The sequence below is a fragment of the Juglans regia genome, chromosome 12, assembly GCF_001411555.2.
Source record: "Juglans regia cultivar Chandler chromosome 12, Walnut 2.0, whole genome shotgun sequence".
NCBI lineage: Eukaryota > Viridiplantae > Streptophyta > Magnoliopsida > Fagales > Juglandaceae > Juglans > Juglans regia.
This window is the reverse complement of record NC_049912.1, coordinates 21,284,239-21,307,207: the sequence shown is the minus strand read 5'-3', so window position 1 is coordinate 21,307,207 and position 22,969 is coordinate 21,284,239. Positions and strand designations below refer to the sequence as shown.

At 36.2% G+C, this 22,969-nt stretch overlaps 1 pseudogene; it reads left to right on the top strand.

The window, feature by feature from the left end:
• Positions 1–9,651: 9,651 nt before the first annotated feature.
• On the top strand, positions 9,652–22,378 carry LOC109005784 (annotated as a pseudogene).
• Positions 22,379–22,969: the final 591 nt, after the last annotated feature.

The window sequence follows — 22,969 nt, the reverse complement described above, 5'->3', positions numbered from 1 at the left end:
TGACCGACTGATTGCAAAAAAGAAAAGAAAAAGAGGCCGACTCCAAACACGATTCATTGGCTCACACGTGCATACGTCATACTTGCTTTACTTTAAAGTCATGTATCACTGTCTTCAATATTTAAATATCATTTAAATATAAATATTTTTTAATTTTAAAATTTTAATTTTTTTATTTATTTATTATCTAATTATTATAATTTTTTTAATTTTTAAAATAAAAATAATATTAAAAACTTATATTATAAATATTATAACTTTATAATATTTTTATTTAATTTTTTCTCTCTTCTTTTTCAAAATCTCATAAAATATCTTAACTTTAATTATTTTATTACTATTTACAAATAATTTTAATATTATTCACAATTTTTTCTTCGCATCTTACCTCAACATTTAAACAATAAAAGTCACTTTGATACACACTCTTGGGAGATATTTGGGTGGGATTTTTTGAGAATTTTATGATTAAAAAAAGAATTAAATATGATTTTATGGGATTTTATAAAAAGTAATTAGATTTATTAAAAATATATGTAGATTTGGCCCGTTCCGATACATGAATGAGATACAATCATTTCACTTGATCTCATATTCTCATTTTATCTTATTTAATTTTAATTATTAATTTCGTTATTATTCATAAACAATTTCAATTTTTTTCGTTTTATTTTGCTATCCAATCGGACGAGAAATTTCATTGATGGATATTTTTATTATGATTTAAGAGCATTACAAGTAGAATAATCCGACCAAATTCTTACAGCATTCTTAATAAATTTTGTATCTTTTATTTATAATATATTATAAAAATTAACTTTTACTTAATGATTTTTACTATCATATATCACGTTTTATTTATTTTCTATATCATTTAAATAACTTCGGTTTGTTATAGGCATAAATCATTATTTTACACTGTCGAAAAAGATTATAACTTTGTTTTGATATATAAACGGTTTCATCTCATATCATGTCATCTTATCTCATCATTATAATTTTTTTAAATTTTCACACAAAATATAATAAACAATTCAACTTTTTCAAATCTTAAAACAATAATAATAATAATAAATAATATTCTAATAATATTTTATTCATTTTTTATCTAAAATCATCTCATCTCACTATCCAAACAGGGCTCAGTTGTGTAAGCTTCTTGTATTTTTTCTTAGGCCCCATTTGGATTGAAAAATGAACTCAACTCGACTCGTCTCGTCTCATCTCATCTGATCATTATAACTTTTATAAATTCTTACACAAAATATAATAAATAATTCAACTTTTTTTAAATCTCAAAATAATAATAATATTAAAAAATAATATTTTAACAATATTTTATTCAACTCATCTAAAATCATCTAATCTCATCTCACTTTCCAAATGGCAAAAAGAATTATGCATCCAATAATTCTCCTTTCACGAGAGATAAAACTTTTATTTGGTCTTCTCACATTTTCATTTATGAATTTTGCTACTCATCATCTATATACCATGCATATTATTTTTGTTATTCTTCCTGAAGTAATTGAGTTATTTTACCCATCATCTATACACTGCACATTTGGTAAGAGAAAAAAATTAAAAATTAAAAACTTATATATGATATGAGGATAATGAATATAATTTTTCTTTCATTTATCTATATCATATAGTCGCGCTTGCTTCACTACTACAAGTTTAAGTCCAAGGCCAAGTTGTTTTTCAGTAACATAAATTATATTTGTAGTCATAGAGTACGTAAATATCGTGCACTCTTTTTTAAAAAAAAATGAATAAATACGAGACTCACATAAAAAAAATAATTTTTTAATAGTATATCTCACTTTTTTTAAAAATAAGTGCACAGTGTTTACATAACCTATGACTATATCTATCATTACTCTTTCTAGCAATGCTACAAGGACGTATTGTGGATGAGTCTTACCATCAACAATTGTTGCTAGTTTGGGAATACAAGTGTTCTCAAATATTTTTAGATACTTCGTTCTCAAATACAAAATATTTTTCAATTCTAAATTTTCAATTTTTTTTATCTAATCATTATTTAATCACTACAATACAAAACATAAAAAATAATACAATTTTTTCAAATTTCAAAATAAAAATTATATTCAAAAATTATATTCAAACAATTTTTTTAACTTTATAATATTTTTATTCAACTTTTTATCTTTCATTTCTCAAAACTCCATAAAACATCTTTTACTCAAACAATTTAATTACTATTTACATATATTCTAAGTTATTAGTGTCCAAACGAGCCAGATGAATTGAATAAAATATTATTAAAATATTATTTTTAATATTATTACTATTTTGAGATTTAAAAAAATTAAATTATTTATTATAATTTTTATCTCTGGCTGAAGTCTTACCAATTGGTCCACTTTTGTCTCTTTCCTTCTTCTATCTTTACTTGTAAGTTTTAGATATATTAATAAATTGGGTTTAAGGTATGAGTAATGCTAAGTATAAAGTATAAACTTTAGATACACAAGTCTGTGCATACCATTTGTAAAAAAAAAAAAAATTATAATGAAGTCTACTTTTATTTATGCGATACTTGGATACTTGGAGCAAATCAAAAAATTATATAAATAAAGGAAACTATGTGAGGATTGCGCTTTTGAAAGGTAAGAACACCATGCGAATAGGTCCACTTGACTAAGTTCAGGTTCATAATCTTAGGCACAAAGGGAAGGCCCTGTCAGACAATCGACACAAGCAAAGCTTTAGACGAACCAAAAGTTAGCAAGCAAAGCTTTAGGCGAACCAAAATTGAGCAAGCACAACCTTGGACAAGCAATGGGCCTTGAAATTGGTACGAAGCGAGCAAGGTTAGTGTCACTTTTAGGTGAGGCGACCAAAGGATATGCAAAATAAATACTCGGCAAGTAAAGATTAGATGGGTGATATGCAAGGCGCAAGTCCAGAAGTAAGCAAAGACTATTGGGAGAGCAAAGGGTAAGTGACTTGGAGTTCGAAACATGTACTGCGAGCGAGAAAAAATACAGCGTGATTGACATAAATTCAAGAGTTCTCGAAGACCAACGGGTAACCTAACAAAAGATCAGACTCAAACAGCAACGACATGCGGGAAAGGAGGATCATGGACTCAAATATGTCTGACCATATACATGAGTTTTCCACCACGTGGATGACATTCACAAGTGGCAGAGTGAACTCCTCATTCTCTAGGTCGAACATCTAAGATGCGCAAAACACCTCATTTCCATCCTTGACACCCCTTTCATTCGAAATACACCTATAAAGTGGATTTTTGCCCATTTACCAGACAACCTACGTCGAGAATTGTGCAGCCTGTGAGAGGCAGATATTTTCGTATAAAAAGCACTTTGTCTTCAATCTTCATCTCACCTTGAGATATTTGAAAATCCATACTCTCTCTCTCTCTCTCTCTCTTATTTTGATCACCAAAAAAAACGAAGCCCTAACTTCGCAGTTGAGCTCACACATTTACGCACTCGAACGCTGGAGTCTTCATTGAACCAGGGGAAACTAAGACCATCAACAATCGACTCAATGAGAACTCACAATTAAGATAGGTTCTTTTCTACAACAACACTAACAATGTTGGTTAATGACTATGAGCATGTCGTGGATCTTGGGTAAATATTGATTTATTACGTGATGCTTTGGGAATTTGATGCTCAATAACTTTAATGTGGTTTATGAATACTTTATTTGCCTAGAGGAGAACATAGTATGTATGCTCTTCCTTCTATTTACTTTTATATTTCAAAGTTCATTTTATTCTATTCATTGTCATTACTTGCATTAATAGTTGCTGACTTGAGCTATAATTTATTGTGCTTTCCTTGAAATCTCATCGTGGTAATCCCACTATGATTTGGCTATTTGAAATCGTAGGTTTTGATGTAGATATAAGAAACAAGGTGGGTTTTGAAGAAGAGGAACTAGTGCAACATGCGAACTAGTATGTAGATCTCTTCTCAGTTTGAGTTATCACTCTATTACAGTAATTGATAAACATGAAATTTGTAAGTTAGCCTTTGACTTACACCAAAGAGCCACTGAGAATCTGCAGCTCCTACCCATCCTAAAATGGAAATGGGATGATATAGCGATGAATTTTGTGGTTGGGTTGTCAATGACTCCAAGTGGAAAGAACTCGGTATGGGTGATCATGACTAGGTTAGTGCCCATTTCCTTCCAGTTACCAACACAGATACTCTAGGGAAGTTGACCCGATTATGTGTTAGAATGATAGAAAGACTCCACAGGGTGCCTAGCATTATAGTGTCGAATTGGGATCCAAGCTTCACTTCCCATTCCTGGAAGAGTCTAACAAGCAGCTATGTGCACCAGATTGAAATCTAGCAGTGCCTATCACCTATAGACTGGTGACCAATCAAAGCATACCATCCAGACTCTAGAGGATATGTTGAGAGCGTGTGCTTTAGAATTCAAGGGTACTTGGGAGAATCATATACTTCTCATTGAGTTCCCCTACAACAATAGTTACCATACAACCATACAAATGGCACCACATGAGGCCCTTTATGAGAGAAAGTGAGTGTATGTTGCCCTTATGCTGGAATGAAGTTGGAGAAAGTAAACTCATCGGGCCAGAGCTAATCTAAGAAATGAAGAACCAAGTCAGGATCATACGAGAAAAGATAGCGGCAACACAAAGTCGACATAATAGTTACTGACACGCAAAGAATAAACTTGAACTTTAAGGAATGATATTGGGTGTACATCAAGATATCAATCATGAAGAGAATAAGATGATTTGGGAAGAATGAGAAGTTGAGTCTAAGGTTTGTCGGACCTTACCAAGTGATGGAGAAGATTGGTCTGGTGGCCTATAGAGTTGCACTACTAGCTAAATTTGGAGATGTGCAGGATATATTATACTTGTAACTTCTCTACCCTAAGGAAGAGTTTCAAAAAGCAGGAATCCCAAATGGTTAACCTCGGCGAGATTCAATTTCAACCAAATCTACGTATAAAGAAATGTCGGTACAAATCTAGATTGGAATGATCAAATGTTAAGATCCAAGACAATACCTTTGGTGAAGGTGTTGTGGGGAAATCTAAAAACCCAAAAGATCAATGGTCGTATGTTATAAATAGAGTCATTAATACAACTTTAATTATTGGGTGAATGTGGTTTTATGTTTATGACGAAACTTAGGGGGTGTGCAAAACCTCCATTGGCTTTGACTTCAGCCGACTTTTGCTCTGACTCCGATGAAGTTGGAAAAATTGGAGTTTGGAGTAGGAGTCAGAGTCGGCATTAGCGTCGACCTCTGAACTCTGACTCCAATATGTAAACTAAATATATTTAAAATTGTAATATAAGTGTTATCCATCTGAGTGACTTAACAGTTGAGGAGTGTTTTGCAAACAACCAGTCTCGCATTTGAGCTCCCATATAAACCGATTTCATTAAACTTTTTATTTTTATAAAACAACGCCATTTTCTACCCCATATATATTCATCTTTTCCCCTTCAACCAGAGAAAACCAATTTCAAAACCCTAAAATGGTCTCTTATTTTGACTGTGACTATCCTCTCTCTCCACTTCCTCCACCACTCACTCCTCCATGGCTTCGTATCACAGTCTCAATTTCTCAACCCCCAACTAGACTCTCCTTCTCGGTAAAACCCATTTTTCTCTACCCCCAATCTTAAAGTGTCTATCTATACTGTCATGGCTACACTTTTCAACCGTTCCATCAAGCACAAAACACCACAATCTTGTGCTCTATTGCACTAATGTAAGCTTTGATAATTAATATAACTATAGTTTTTTTCTCTTTTTTTTGTTAAGATTGTGGGTTTGGTTGCTTTGTTTGGGATTTTGGATGAATATTTGGTGGAATTTAACTCTCTCTCTCTCTCTCTCTCTCTCTCTCTCTCTCTCTCTCTCTCTCTCCCCCCTTAATGGTTCCGACTTCGAATTCGGCAACTTTGATTGGAGTCAGAATTCGCTCCAATTCAAAGTCGAAGCTTAATTTGGCCTTCGACTTTGGTCGGAGTTGGGCATTCCAACTCCGTTTGAGTTGGAGCCTAGCCCTAATGAAAATGTCTATTTATGTGGTATACCTATTTAAGCATTCTGAGTGGTAATGCTGTGCACATCTCCAACTTCAACCAAATATACCTATGAAGAAACGCCGATACAAATTCTAGACTTGAAGATCAAATATCAAGATCCAAAACAATACCTTTGATAAATGTATTGTGGGGAAATCCATAAACCCAAGAGATCAACAATCGTATGTTATAAATAGAATCATTATTACAACTTTAATTATTGGGTGAATGCGGTTTTTTGTTTATGATGAAACTGTCTATTTTTGTGATATGCCTATTTAAGCATTCTGAGTGATAATGCCATTGAAAAATTGCAGTCATCATGGTGAGGGCCAAGTGAACCGCACGTAAATCTTTTCCTGCACTAGAGGTGATTAACTAATTCATCCATGATAGGTGTGAAGCGGCAAGACAACAGGAGGAACAACAACAAACCAAGGGCGAGCACATAGCTCACTCGTTAACAGATGATGGAAGTTCACTAGCAATCATGGAACCTGTCACATGGTTTGTATGGCCACCGACGTGTCCGAAGTTGGCCTCTATCGACCAAAAGGCTTGTGAAAACAGCAAGCTCACCACATTCGACACCTAACTTGCTTGTATAAGGCAACTAGTAGCCTCAATCACACTTGAGTGTCAATTGGAGAAAGCTTAAGCACAAGGGAATTCAAAAAATAGTCACAGGTGTAAAATTCACATGGAGTTTAGGGCAAAATAAAATACATCAAAATAAATCACGAAAAGGTGTAAAATTTATGGAAAATGTCATTAGTGCAAATATTGATTCAGGGGAGAGGAATCAACAAGGGCAAAAGTTGAATACCAAAATCTGAACGAGCCAAATGATGAACGTAAAATCCATTCTTAAAAACGTGGAAAGCAAGACTTATAAATAATTTAGTATATGTTTAACTTGTGGACAATTTTTCATGTTTTTTCTTCCCATTGAGAAATTATATTTGTAGTTATAGAGTGTGTAAACGTTGCACTCATTTTGAAAAAAATTGAGTAAATATAAGATCCACATGAAAGATTAATTTTTAAAAAATTGAGTAAATATGAGATCCACATGAAAGATTAATTTTTTTAACAATAAATCACGCTCTTTTTCAAAAGGAGTGCGACGTTTGCACACTTTATAACTGCAAATATAGTTTGTGAATAATAATGATATAATTCGAGATAAAATATTTTATTGAGTTTTGAAAAAGAAGATATAAAAAGTTGAAAAAAAAATATTATAAACTTAAAAAACTGTTGAATATAATTTTTTTTTTTTAAATTTGAAAAACTTGTATTATTTTTTGTATTTTGATTGAAAACCTGTAAAAATTGTAATGATTAAGTAATGATTATATAAAAATGTTAAAAATTTAAAATTAATAAGTGTTTTATATTTGAGTGATATTTGAGAATAAAATTATGAGAAATTTTGAAATGAGATAGGATGTTATCAACCCATCTCAATTACCAAACATACCGTGTATGTTTGGATAGTGAGAATACCTGAAAAATACTAAGAATATTTGTGAATAATTATGAGAAGAGATTAGAGTGAGTTTGTGGGTCTCATTGAGAGTATTTTGAGTTGTTTGGATGTATGAATATATTGAGTTGATGACTTTTGGATAAGTAGTTGAAAAATGTGTGAGTCTCATCAATGATTGATTTTTTTTTTAATGATAAATAAATGATGATTTTATTTATATACAATAATGATAAATATTATAGTTATTTTTTTTCCTCACTATCCATCATATAATTGTTTATTTATATATAATAGTGATAAATATTATAGTATTTTTTTTTCTTTCATCACTTTTTCTCTCTCTCCTCTGGCCCGATTCTCCTTTAGCCCATCCCGGCGCTGCCTAGCCTCACCTCCACCATCAGCGACTCCCCTCATGCTGACGACTAAGCCAGCCACTACCGATCTCCCACACACACAACTTTCTCCCCTGCGGTAACCCAACCGAAATGGGTTTCACCAATTTCTCTCCACTTGTGCCGCCGTACGCGGCCACCCAGCCTCACCACCACCACCACCGGCAGCTCCGCCTTACGTCGGCAACCAAGCCAACCACCATCGATTTCCCCTACGCGCAACTCTTTCTCCCCTGCGGTAACCCAATCGAAATCGGTGAAACCCATTTCTCTCCACTTGCATTGCCGTATGCGGCCACTAAGGCCACCGCTAGGGGTGTAAATTCAAACCGAAAAACCGGAAAACCAGACCGGACCGGACCGAACCGGACCGATTTTACCAGTTTTGAACCGTCCGGTCCGGAACCGGTTTTCAAAACATAAAAACAGGCCGGTTCCGGTTCCGGAATTTTTTGGACCAGACCGGACCGGTTGATTAAAAAAAATAAAAAATAATATTTTTATATGTAAGTTTTATACAAAATATTTTATATATATTAAATATTAATATATATAAGGTTTATATATAATGTATAATTATAAATTTTTATGTGAAATTTTATATATAACATATATATTCATATATTCTTATTATAATTTATAAATTATTACATAAAATGTTAATACTAAATCACTAAAAGTTTATAACTAATACTAATATATAACTTATAACTATACCAATAGTCTAATATTAATACTATTATATAGTCTAATATATTAATAAAAGTATAAAACAAATTTTTTTTAATTAATTTTTTTTTTTATAAACAAATTTTTAATAAAAAATTATGAAATTTACATTTTAAAAAAACCGGAAAACCGGACCGGACCGGACCGGAAACCGGTAAAACCGAAAGTATCGGTTTAGGAGGGTAACTGGTGCGTAATCGGTTTTGAAAAATACAAAACCGGTACATACCGGTTTGGTCCTAGATTTTATCCAAAACCAAACCGGACCAGACCGGTTACACCCCTAGCCATCGCACCTCCACCACCTCACACCAGCAACCACCTCTCACAGACTCAGCCACCATGAACCTCCCTCTACCTTTCCATCGCACACTAGCATAGCCACCCGACACTGACTCTCGGCTCATAATGAAACACAATGGCAAGAGTAGTTTGAAAACTACTTCAAACTTATTTGGATGGAAAGGTACTCCTAACCGTACAAGACAATCTCAGGAGAGTTGAGATATCTTCATCACCCACAAATAGTAATCTCAATTCATTTCATATAATTATTATAATTTTTTTAAATTATCACACAAAATAAAATTAACAATTCAATTTTTTCAAATTCTAAAATAAAACTAATATTTTATTTAATTTTTTAACTTTAATCTCAACTCATTTCACCTCATCTGTACAACCCTGAACTCTTATTATATATATGGCTAGTTACATTTTACGCCCAACAACAAATAAGTATAACATTGTGACATTACAAAGCAAAAGAAATGAAAGTAATCAAGAAATTTTTTCAGATTTAAATCATTCGTTTAAGTATTCCCGCTCAGTCACACAGTCGCTTTCACACACACTCGCATCGCATTTGAATTTTGACCGATCGGTAAAGCCGTATTAAGGTCATATCCAAAGCCTTTCGCACTCTCCATTTTTTCAAACTCCGTCTCTCCCTCTCTTCGATCTCTCTTCCACTCTCCTCTCTCAAACTTTCCCCCAAATCGAAACCCCAGGTCCCCAGTGAAGCCTTCCCGCCACAATGAACCACTTCCACGTATACCATGACATTGGCCACGACAAATACTCGGTAACTTTGCTCGAATTAGTTCCGTGTTTCAAATCTTAGAACAGACTCAATTTGGTTTACTTTCCATCAACTGATGAGATTTTCAATTTCGATAGTTCAATTTACTTAAATAAGAAGCGAATTTCGCATTTGTTTTTACTCGTAGACCGTGTACAAAGGGAGGAAGAAGCGGACCATTGAGTACTAAGAGCATTGATAAGTCGCAGAAGACCAAGGTTCTTCAAGAAGTAAGTCAGCCAAGGAAATTCTCGTCGTTTCGTTCTTTTCCAAACGATATGTGTTTCTGTTGCGGGTTACTTTATTCCACGGTTTGTTTGACTTTGCTGATATAACAGAAATACATAAATGTAGCAAGTGCCTTCAAATAGGTCAATGTTGTGTGGTGATAGTTGGATGCTTTATTGTACTAGTTTTGAAATCTTTTCATATAGGCTCTTGCGGATTCAAGTTACCTCGGTCTTCATTTTAGCTTTAAGAACTTTGAACTTCGAGTTTCCTATGGGCCTATTTGACTCGCAAATCATTACTAACTATCACGACAAAAATAGCGAATAATGCTATATTTTAAATAAGTTTAATTGGGGGTGTTTGTTTGGGTTAATTATTCAGAGTGCCGTCCATATTTTTTTTTTTCCCCTTTTCATGTGGCACGGAATGCAGGTTAGGATTCTCCACTCTATGGATCACCAAATGTGCTCAAGTTTTATTCCTGGTAAGACTTGTTTGAACATGGAAACATATAATGTATCAGCCACTTGGACTAGATGATTGCCTTCTTAAATTTCAGTTTTGTTCTTCTTTTTGGAATTGAAATATGAATTATCCAACCGCCTGGGCCCGCTGTTAACAGCAGTGCGGAGAGCACAAAAATGCAGAAGCAAAAGATGGAGAAAAGAAGAAGACTACGGAAATCCAAGAAGGAATGAATAATTGTATTGGAATCCATGTTGCTGTATTGGCAGTGTACTGCTATTTATAGACTACTAAAAATAGAATGAAATAACAATAACAAATGAGAAATAATTAATAGCGCATAACAGAATGCATAACAGAATGGACTCATGTAATTGCTGTATTTCTATTAGGTGGAACCGTGGGCACTATATGCTTAGTTGCATCCTTTAATCTTGATAGCCCCCCGCAAGATGGAGAGTAGATGTTCAAAACTCCCATCTTGGACAAACATCTAGTAAGCGCTGGAGAGTGCACTGGTTTGGTAAGAAGATCAGCTAATTGATCAGAAGAAGGGACGTGTGTAGTAATTATTTGGCCAGCTGAAATTTTATCGCGAACTAGATGACAATCTAGTTCGATGTGCTTGGTGCGCTCATGGAATACGGGGTTAGCAGCTATGTGTAATGCATCCAAGTTATCACAATATAGAGTAGCTGGATCATGAATTGGAATGCAGAGGTCATTGAGAAAGTATCGAAGCCATGTGAGCTCACAAACAACAGCAGCCATGGCTCTATACTCTGATTCAGCCGAGGATCGGGAAATTGTGTTCTGTTTTTTTGATTTCCAGGCGATAAGAGATTGACCAAGAAATACGCAAAAACCAGTAGTTGATCGCCGAGTATCGAGACAGTTGGCCCAATTGGCATCTGAGTAAGCTGTAAGTGTCAATGGCGAATTGGTGGAAAAAAAAAGTCCTTGGCCTGGTGCATTTTTGAGATACCGAATAACTTTAAGGAGAGCATCATAGTGTGGTATCCGTGGGGCTTCCATGAACTGACTTAGAAGGTTTACGCTGTAATTGATGTCTGGTCGCGTATTAGTCAGATAGAGTAACTTACCAACTAGTTTCCTATATAGAGTTGGATCATGAAAGACTGCTCCTTCTTCCTTTTGAAGCTTGATATTTGGTTCCATTGGTATAGGTGAAGGCTTGGCAGCAAGCATACCTGTTTCGGATAATATATCCAAAGTGTATTTGCGTTGGCAAATCTTAATTCCAGCCCGTGATCTAGCAATCTCCATGCCGAGAAAAAATTTGAGTGCACCCAGATCTTTTATTTTGAATTTGGTGGACAAGAAGTGCTTGACTTCATTAGCTGATTTATGGTCTGAACTCATTAGAATAATGTCGTCAACGTAGATCAACAAAGCTGTAAAGGATGAGACCGTGTGTTTGATGAATAGACTGTAGTCAGACTAAGACTGCATGAAACCAAATTCTGCAAGGGTGGATGAAAGTTTTGTGTTCCACTGACGAGATGCCTGCCGCAGACCATAAATACTCTTGTGTAATTTGCACACTTTGTTTGCATGGGGCAAAGCAAGACCAGGTGGAGGCCGCATATACAGTTCTTCATCAAGCTCTCCATATAAAAACGCGTTGTTCACGTCCAATTGCTGTAAGTCCCATCCCTTTATGGCAGCCACAGCAAGAAGAGTTTGGATGGATACCATCTTAGCAACCGGTGAGAAAGTATCATGAAAATCAACTCCTTCACGCTGAGTGAAGCCCTTTGCGACTAATCTTGCTTTTGCACGTTTAATGGAGCCGTCAGCTTTGAATTTGTATCGGTACACCCACCTGCAATCAATCGGCTTCTTGTCTGGGGGTAAATCAACAATGGACCATGTTTCATTTAGCTCTAGAGCAGTGAGCTCTTGATCCATTGCCTTACACCAAATGGGATCTTTAAGAGCTTGGATGTGCGATGTTGGTTCGGTGTGAATGGAAATAGAAGCTGTAAAAGCTTTGAATGATGGTGATAAAGAGTCGTAAGATAACATAGAAGAGAGAGGAAACAGAATGTTCGTACCTGTGCTTTTGCTTGATTCAGTAGCTTCCAACCCAGAATAGGACAGAGATGGAGATAATGCATTGCAATGGAACTCTTTGAGGTAATTGGGGACAGTTCGAGTTCTGATGGATCGACGCAAGGGTAATTCATTTGATGCAAGGTTTTGATTATCAAGTGGGAGTAGAGAAGGCGCTTGATGAGAGATATCAGGAATTGGTGTGGATGGGTGAATCGGAGAGGTGTTACGAATATTTTGGTGGTGAGTGAGGGGTGTAGGACTGAGTTGCATGGGAGGTGTTTGATGGTTGTGAATGAGAGGTGTGGAGTTGAGCTGCACAGGAGGTGTTTGATGGTTGGTGTCAAAAAATGCCGTAGGTGAAGGAGTAGGAGGTGAGACTTGTAATTCTTGGGATTCATTGTTGGTTTGTTTTAGAGGAAAGATATCTTCATGAAATATGACGTTGCGGGAAAGAAACATTTGGTTTGTGGTGATGTCAAGGAGTTTGTATCCCTTAACTCCATAGGGATAACCAATAAACAAGCATTTTCTGGCCCGAGCATCGAACTTGGAATGTCCATGTGTCAATGTTGAAGCAAAACAGAAACATCCAAATGTTTTGAGGTGAAAATACGATGGTTTCTTGTTATAGAGCACTTCAAAGGGAGACTTTCCTTGAAGATTTGGAGAGGGAGTGCGATTGATTAAGTAGACAGCAGTGTTGATGAATTCGGTCCAGTATTTTATAGGTAGGCCTGACTGAAATTTCAAAGCTCTTGCAATGTTTAATGTGTTGATGTTTGCGTTCAACAAGAGCATTTTGTTGGGGAGTGGCCACACAAGTGAGTTGATGCAATGTTCCTTTGGAAGCATAGAATGAGGGCATATTGAACTAGGCACCATTATCAGATCTTATGGTTTTGATCTATGTATTGAATTGGGTAGTCACAAGAGAAAAGAAGTTTTGAATGGATGTACGAGCCTCAGATTTATTTTGGAGTAAATATATCCAGGTGCATCTAGTAAATTGGTCCACTATTGTAAGAAAATATTTGACATTATTGTATGCTTGGATTGGATTAGGACCCCAAATATCAACATAAATTAATTCAAATGGACTTGAAGCCGTGGTGTGGGATTGAGGAAAAGGTAGTTGACGTTGCTTTGCGAGTGGACAAATTTCACAAGGAATGATAGACGGAATTGTGGACTTGGAATCTGACTTTTGAATATCATTCAACACATGCTGTGTCATGGAACTATGTCCAAGTCTGTAATGCCATAGTGTGAATTCATCAAATTTTGAAGCATTTGCAGTGTTAACATAGCTTGAACAGAAAATGGAAAAAAAAGAGTGTAAAGCCGTGGGATCTGGTTTGATATTTTGAAGATGATAGAGTCCATTATGTAGTGTCCCCATGCCAATCGTCTTCCAAGAGGAAAGGTCCTGAATGTAGCAAGAGTTAGAAGAAAAAATGAGACAACGATTGGAATGAACTGATAAAGATTTGGCAGAGAGTAAGTTGAGTGAGAAGGCAGGTACATAAAGCACGTGTTTGAGAATAAGTTGATCAGAAAGGTGAATGTCACCAATGTGTGTGGCAGGTGTTGTGGTGCTGTTTGGTAACTTGATTGTGTGTGAGATGAGGGTGATATTATGAGTAAAAAGACTAGGAGTACAGATCATGTGATCTGTAGCTCCAGTATCTATGATCCACGAGTGAGTGGGTTTTGTGATGGTGTGTGATGTGTTTGTGGAATTATAACAAGTAGTAACAGAAAGGGGAGAAGTTCTAGAAGAAGATGAATCTGAACAAGTGTGATTTGCAGCAGATGTAGGAACTGAGAGTTGAGGAGATTGGAGTAAGGCAAGGAGACGAGTGTACTGCTCTTGAGTAATTGGTGAGCCATTGCCAATTTGTTCCTGTTCAAGTGAAGATTGATTAGCATGTGACTTAATCTTGGAATTATTTTTGTAACCTGGAGGAAATCCATGTAGCTTGTAGCATTTTTCTCTGGTATGTCCTGGTATGCGACAGTGAGAACACACAGGGAGATTAGGATTTGCTTTGAAGCACCGTTCCAACGAGTGTCCTTGGATGTTGCAATGAGTACAAAACAGTCCAGCTTTACGTGAAGAGGAATGGTTGCGTTGGTCAGGTCCTCTTGCTGCCATTGCAATAGGTGCAGGAGGTGAATTAAGTTGGCGCCTCCTTTCCTCTTGTTGTATAAGAGACAAAACGCGATTTAATGCTGGGAGAGGATCATGGAGTAATATTTGAGCACGAATGGCATCGAATGACTCATGCAGTCCATTGAGAAACTGCATAACTTTGCTTCGGTGAGTGTAGTCCAGCAAAGTCTTCACTGCTCCACACGTACAGGATGGCATAGGCTCATATATTTCTAACTCATCCCAGAGACCTTTGAGTTTGTTATAATATTGACTAATCGATTCCTCATCTTGAGTAAGTGCTGAGATCGATTTAGTAAGCTGAAAAATCCGTGGAGCATTTTGAATTGAAAATCGCTCACGGAGATCATTCCAAACAGCTGCAGCAGTGTTTGCATGAGCAATGCTTGCTCGATGTTCAAAGCCAACGGAGTGTTGAATCCAAGCTATCACCATATCATTGCAACGTTCCCAAGCAGTATATAGAGGATCAGAATCAGTGGATGGTTTAAGAATCTTACCATCAATGAATCCTAATTTGTTTTTGATATTCAAGGCTCGGCGCATGGTCCTTGCCCAGGTGACATAGTTTTCAGTGGTTAGAAGATCAGGAACTAATGGAGAAGAAGCTCCTTCACCGGGTTGGATATAAAAAGGACTGGCTGGGTGGTGTGGGTTATTTTCTGGATTGGAGAACATATTATTATCTTTGGTTGGAGGTGTTTCTGTCATGGCTCATGATACCATGTTAACAGCAGTGCGGAGAGCACAAAAATGCAGAAGCAAAAGATGGAGAAAAGAAGAAGACTACGGAAATCCAAGAAGGAATGAATAATTGTATTGGAATCCATGTTGCTGTATTGGCAGTGTACTGCTATTTATAGACTACTAAAAATAGAATGAAATAACAATAACAAATAAGAAATAATTAATAGCGCATAACAGAATGCATAACAGAATGGACTCATGTAATTGCTGTATTTCTATCAGGTGGAACCGTGGGCACTATATGCTCAGTTGCATCCTTTAATCTTGATACCCGCGGTACGAAGCTTCTACTCGCTTGTGGTTGGTTTTGGAGTACTGTGTTGGAGGAGATCTGATGGCCTTATTACGGCAGGTAATGCATTTCTTTGACGAACATGTTGGGTACATTTTCTGAGCAGGAACGAACTTGGAAGTTTTATGGTCTAATTTTATTGATAAAATTGTGGATGATCCAACTGTTACAACTGTTTAAATAGGGCAGTCTGTACAAGGACACGACCTTGGATGTCAGCCAAATGCAGATACAGCAATTGAGAATAACAATTTACATATTTAAGTGATAAAAATATGTAGGTCTGTTCATCTGGGCCGGTTTTTTTCGGGCCCGGTACCTGCATAGAAAAACCTGGTACCTGGGTTCTCTCTGTGTGTTTGAATGTTTTGATCCTATTGATTTTAAATTAAATTCAGATGATCTCATTATCAACAAATAAGCGAAAGGTTATACAAGGAATATACATGAAAAACTATAAATAACACTTTATTGCAATAAAAGTTCTAAATTTGATATATTTTCAAGCGTTCTTAGGATGAGAAAAATATAGATAATAATTATTTGAATGAGATTTTTGCCATACCTCATGTCATGTCTGACTTTAAGCCTTACGTTAAAAGAAGAAGAAGAAGAATCTCTATTCAAACCTGGCACGTTAACTATAGAGTATTAATTAATTAACAAGATGTCAATAAATCTTTAATGAGTCCATTGAATCAATGGACCACAAATTTTCAATTTTTTAGGAAATTGCAATTATTTGGGTCCCTGTAAATGGATTATCATGCTCTAACTATTTGTTTTTCTACTCGATCGTGTTGTTTGCTTCTCTGGAAAAAATTCTTCTATAGAAAGGAACAACTAATTTAGTCCATAAAACTACAAAATTTTCACCCATTTCTCTAATTTAGAAATGTATCTTATTTATGATAAGATACATTTCTAATTTGAAAGCAAAATTTGAATTTTGTAATACCAACTAAGTTGAATTTTTGTAAAAAGAAAAAAGAAAAAAAAGAGTACAGTCCTGAATCCAGATTTCTGGGTTTCGACCCGGGTCATAACAGGGATAATCCAGACTGAAACCTGGCCCGAGTTTGAACCAAGGTTCCGAGCTGGGTATACCCAGGTACCCAGTCTGGAACCGAGTGAACAGTACTAAAAATATGGACGCAGATTTTGGACATATTTGTTGTAACCTAACAAGCTTAACCAGTATAATTACAAGTGTCTACGTTATCCTTGTGGGTGCGTATCGGATGCAAATTTTTGTATTGTAGTGTTATATCAGCTCCTTTGGTAGTTATCCTTGTTATATTAATTACTTTGCAATCAGACAATATTCGTTACCTAAATATTATCTTAAAAAAATATTAGATATTTGTCAGAAAGACTGCAAATGAGGCTGCTTACCACTTTTTGTGCTTTACAAATCAGTAGGACATTGGGTGTTGATATATATCTTTTTTCACTGAAAACCTTTTCAACCTCAACAACTTGAAGTGCTTAATGTTGCACCGTGTGACTGCCTCTTGGTCTTTATTTGACTTTACCACCTTCAAGTTAATTCAGAGGCCATATATCGTTACTCTCTGGTTGTAAAGTATGAGAAATTGAAAGTTATGCCTTGGCAAAAAGACTTGGATTTCAATTATATACGTACCATTTCATACTGCCGTTTGATAAATTTCATAGTAATGGATTAATATGGTAACATGGAATTAAGAATAAGCAACCAGGAAATGTATTATCTGAATTGTGCGTAGAATTACATCACTATTGTGACTGAGCTGCAGGATAGTCAACTACCTGAAGATTCAATTCATGATCTTGCCCGCGACCTTGTCAAAGCCTTGCAGTATGCTGAGTATGCTCATTAGCCTTGATTTTCCTTTTCCTTGGTAAAGATAGTACTTGCTGAATTATTGAATAATGATCTGTAAATGATATCTGTTAGGTTTTTACATTCCAAGGGAATTATTTATTGTGATTTGAAGCCGTCAAACATCCTATTGGATGAAAATGGACGTACAAAGGTGCTATTGCATTTTTTCCCATGTATCGATAGACTATTGCAATTAGTTATGATCTATGAAATGAATATTTCCTATTTTATCCTTATGCAATGCAGCTGTGTGATTTCGGGTTGGCTAGAAAATTGAGTGATATATAAAAAACTCCTTCGTCCTCGGTATGTTTATTCCAAACATTCCAGTGATTGATCTTATACATATTTTGGTTGAATGGATTTGTTAATCACTTTTTGAAGTTGTTCATTTACTTTTCCCCCCTTAAACACGAGTTACTAATGCAGTTTTACTTTTATGTACTTGTTTAGCTGCCCCAAGCAAAATGCGGAACACCATTCTACATGACTCCTGAGCTGTTTGAGATGATGAGGGTGTCCATTCTTATGCATCTGATTTCTGGGCCCTTGGTTGTGTACTATATGAGTGTTACACAGGAAGGCCTCCCTTTGTGGAAAAGGAATTTACTCAACTAGTAAAATCCATCCTCTCAGACCCAACTCCGCCTCTCCCTGGTAATCCAAGCCATTCTTTTGTCAATCTACTCAATTCTTTGCTTGTAAAAGATCCAGCTGAAAGAATTCAATGGACCAAGCTTTGTGGACATGCTTTTTGGAGAACTAAAATTACTCCAGTGCCTCTACCTCCTCAGCTTGCTTTTGACAATATGATAGAACTATCTACCAAACCATGTCTTTTAGAACCTAATGGTGATAAATCTCTTCAAAACAAAATCCCTTCTAAGCATCATGTAAAAGATGTGAAAGGGGCTCTGAAGCAGGATAATAATTCCATTTTGGAATCAAGAGGGTGTGAGACACCAGTCAAGGGTATGTCAAGTGGAGGCAGAACTCAAATCAAGGTTTCTGGCAGAGTAGTTGATGAGAAGCAGAAAGATCCTCCTAAGACTACTAGAGGCTTGAATCTTTTAAGACTTTCAAGAATTGCAAAGTCAAACTTACAGAGGGAGAATGAAAAGGAAAATTATAGAAGGCCCTTGCCTAATAGCTCTGAGAATGACACAGAAATCAAAATTGAGAACACTGACATGGAACTTGATTTTAATGAGAACACTGAAGATGAGGCACAAGATGAATCTGATAGTACTTCTTGTACACCTGGGGACAAGTTTTCAAGTCAAGATCACTATCAGGGAAAAGTGGAGGAGATTGAGAATAAAACACCCCTGTTTGATTCTCCATCTGCTGTTAATACGTTTGCTGCAGATGAGCCAGAAACACCGGATCGGGACTCATCTACAGTGCATATTGAAGAGGCTGTTCCTCCTCCCAGTGTCAGTCCTCAACTTAAACTTCAGAGAGTTGGGGAAGGGTCAGGTTCAGTCCCTGACTCTGTTTCTACAAAAGCATCTAATAATATTTCCCAGGTTCTTTGGCATCCTTCTGATCTCTCAGTTAGACCAGTAATGCCAAGCAGAAAAGATAATAAACTAACAGAGGTGATTCCTTCACTTCCCTTTGAGGCCCTTCAAGCATCTGATTTTGCAAGGATGCCTAAAGAAAAGGTGAATGCCCTGAACAACAGGATTATAGCCATTGTTAGCGGGAACACTAGTGTTGGGGAGAAGCAAAATGTCATTAGATTTGTCGAGACGTTGAGCAATAATGCTGATGCGGCCAAGATGATGGGCCAATAATGCTCCTTTTGTTAAAATGCTCCGACAGTCCAAGGCTTCTGCTTTGCGTGTTCAACTTGCTTCACTAATAGGCTTGCTGATACAGCATTCAACTTTTATTGAAGATGATTTGGCGAACTTTGGAATTTTAGGTTCGCTTGCTGATGGCCTTAGAGACAAGCAGGAAAAAGTGAGGAAGCTTTCTATGGCTGTTTTAGGTGAGTTGCTGATCTATATATCAACACAAAATGATTATTCTAGATATAACAATCCACCAGAATCTCCATCGAAGGACACCAAGTCTACATCTGGCTGGCAGGTTAGCTTTCTACTTTCTTCCTAACCTTCATGTTTGGGCGACTAGCTGGGTTAATTCAAATTTTCCATTCTTCAAGTAAAAAATTATTAAAATATTAGCTAATGATCCACAACTAATTTACTCATAGAACATTTATTATATAGGATTGCATCGAGTCCTTGGTGCACTCTTACTATACTCTTCTACATCATCTTCCACATCATCTCATTATAGGTATTTCACATCCCTTTGAGCAGGTTTTGAATTCATCGATTTCATTGGTGTCATTAATTTTACGAAAAGGTGAGGATGATGTGACTCAACTGTATGCATTGAGGACAATCGAGAACATTTCCAGTCAGGGAGGGCAATGGGCAGCTCGTTTCACCAGCCAAGATGTGATCAGTAATCTGAGCTATATATATCGGGCTGCAGGGAAACAGGAGAGCATTAGACTGTCAGCAGGATCATGTTTGGTCCGCTTGGTTCATTTCAATCCTCCTAACATTCAGTTAGTTATAGAGAGACCATCCTTTAAGGACATCGTGTCTGGCCTTCTTAAGGGCAGTCCACGTGAGCAGCAAATCAGCTTAAACCTTTTAAACATGGCCATGCTGGGAAGCCATATGGACACTAATATTGGCCGGTATCTTCTACCTCTTGTGGAAGATAGGAACCTTGTTCCAGGCCTTGTGTCTCTCATTGAGCAGGGAAGTGAAGTTTTGAAAGGAAAGACACTTGTATTTGTGGCTTTCCTCTGTAAGAATGGTAGGTGGTGTATGGGATCCCACATTACTTGGGAATAAGAAGTTCTTGCTCTTTATAAGGTTCCAATGGAGCTCCAATTGTATCATTGACTAGTCCTTTTAGAGTATAGGCCATGTGGTTTGGGCCTTCCATTGGGGAGTTACAAGATGGCTGCCACATTTCCTGTGTAATGCTAAGTTACTTTCTGCTGTCGACAGGCTAGCAAAAGAGAAGGGAAACTTTGTGCGTCAGTGTTTAGATGCATTTATTAATGTTGTGGCAGCCACTATACCAGGTTTACTGGATACCATAACTGGAGATATTCAGCAAATGATGGGTGGAAGGCGCCATGGGCATATGTTCATATGTTTGTGCGTCAGTGTTTAGATGCATTTATTTAGCAGTCGAGCTGCTCCAAAGACTAATGTTCATATGTTTCCTATTGATCCTCATCTACTTGGGAGCTCGTCTTTTAAGCACAAAGTGGCGGACCATCAGCTGCTGCAGCAGTTGGCAAATTTAAGTAGACTTGTGGAGACCCCATTTCAGGTATGTGGGTGCAGCCAATAATTTGTGATTTTTATCTTTTTTATTATGTCTATTTTTAATGTTTTGACAACATAGCCTCATTGCTCAGTTCAATTGAGCTGCATATCTGTTAATATTTGTTAGAAGACATGTTTGTAATTAGTATAGTTTATGGTCATTTGTATGTAGTATGTATAGGATGTTGAATGTAATGAAAATACGAATTCATTCTCTCTCTCTATGTTCGACTACAATATTTACAGAAGTACCAATGTTATAATATGTACAGCTGGCTAGATCTCTCAATAGCCGATGTCTGAAAACTTGGAAAATGTGCAAATGGCTAGATGCTTGAATACTTTGTCTTGGTATGGGGAAATAACGTTGGATATGGCTGGCGCCTGAAACTTTTGTTTGATGTCATGGTCATCTTTTTGAATGAACCATTTGACGATGAGCAAAGATCAAAGGATTTGATGTCCATATCTAATGCACATTTCCTCCCTCTCTACCCCACCTTGATTGAAGATGAAGATCCCATTCCAATGTATGCGCAGAAGCTTCTTGTGATGTTCATTGAGTTCAACTACATTAAAATTTCAGACATTCTGCACGAAAAGACAATCTCGCAATGCTTTCATTTTTTGCTCGGTGATATCTCCTTTGCAAATGTGAACACTGTTAAGTTGTGTCTGGCTCTCACATCTGCTCCTGAAATGGAATCCAAGTTACTTTCTCAATTAAAAGTAGTCAGGAGGATTGGAAACCTCTTGGAATTTGTATGTGCAAAAAATATGGAAGATTTTCTGGAACCAACTTTTGGCCTGTGTAGGGCTTTTCTTCTGCTTTCCATCAGCAGTAGAAAAGGGTTCTACTACTCTAAAGAACCAGATCTTTCAAGTGATGGTTATGCTGAGACAAAAGGTGCAATTGATCAGCAGCAATCCATAAGAGACATAATGGACTTTGGTAGCAATGTTGGTGTCTTGCTGGAACTAAGTGGATACCATGAAACAAATGTTGCAGATATAGCTTCTGAATGTATAGTATTGTTGCTTAAGGCAGCTCCAAGGGAAGACACTACTGGTCTTCTGACTAATCTCTCAAAGGTCGGCGTGATTCTCGAGTCCTCACGCAGGGGAATCTCTCACTTGTGCTGAGGATACTGCATGCTCTTAGTTACTCTTGTAGGCAATATTTGTCACAGGCAATGATATTATCCATATCTATACCTGAGATTTCAAGGACTGAAGCTATTGTTTCCGAGCTTAAAAGCTCTGGTATGCCTGATTTAGCTAATGCTGCTTTGATTATTGCATTGGGAGAATGCCCGTAACTGATGTAAATATTTTATTTTGTTAGAACAACTCTCCACGAGTATTTAGACTTACCTTACTCTGAATTTCTTTTGTGGTTTTTTTTTTTTTTAATTCAAAATTTGCTGTTTTCTCTCATAAAAACCCCAACAAACAATAGATCTTAAAAACTATTCAAAATATTAAAATCTCAAAATTGTCTAAAAAATTCGAAAACCTAACCGTCATGTCTAAACTCTATAGGTTCCGGACCATTATCATAAATTCAGGGAGTCCCATCATCACGGGCCGAAAGGAAAAAGGCAATTTTAGCTACTGAACAAATCACTACCCAAACTATCCGTGGCACTTGACCCCACCTCATCGCCTTCCCTCAACACCGACGAACTTTCTTTCCGGTTTGGAATTTATTAATTCAAGAGAAATGATTTGTATAAATTTTAAATATACAAGTTATATATAGTTTTTATAAAAAAATAGATTCTATTTTTAAAAAGTGTAAAAAAAATCTATTATTTATTAGTGAGACATATTATTTTATAAAAGATTTATATGAGATTTGTCTATTTAAAATTTGTATCTAACATTACTATTAATTCAAACCCTTCGTTGATTTATTCTGCATTCGTTATTATTTATTCTTCTATCTAATATTTATAA